The following is a 428-nucleotide window of genomic DNA, read 5'->3' as shown; positions in this document are numbered from 1 at the left end:
CCAGGGATGGGGCAGCCACAGCTTCTCTGGGCAACCTGTGCCAGGGCCTCACCACCCTCATAGCGAAGAATTTCTTCCCAATATCCCATCTACCTGTCAATTCCAAGCCGTTCCCACTTGTTCTGTCCCTACATCGTGTCCTTGTCAAAAGTCTCTCCAGTTTTCAATTATTTATCTCCAGCCTCAATTATTTATCACTACAAGTCTGTCTGAGACCTTACATTTTAGGAAAATGTCCTGGCAAATAAAAGGAATTCCAGGCAGCACAGTTCCTCCTCATGGCACCATCCCTCATGGATTAACTCCTCTGCATCGTGGGAATAAATTCCCTGTTTATTGGTCTACTCAAAATAGTTACAGTAAACCTGAAGGAGTGGAGTTTACAGAGGCTGGTCGGGAGATTTAAATACAATAATTCACCTCAACAA

The sequence above is a fragment of the Lepidothrix coronata genome, unplaced genomic scaffold (assembly GCF_001604755.1).
Source record: "Lepidothrix coronata isolate B3197 unplaced genomic scaffold, Lepidothrix_coronata-1.0 Scaffold25, whole genome shotgun sequence".
Lineage (NCBI taxonomy): Eukaryota > Metazoa > Chordata > Aves > Passeriformes > Pipridae > Lepidothrix > Lepidothrix coronata.
Note: the sequence above shows the minus strand (reverse complement) of the source record.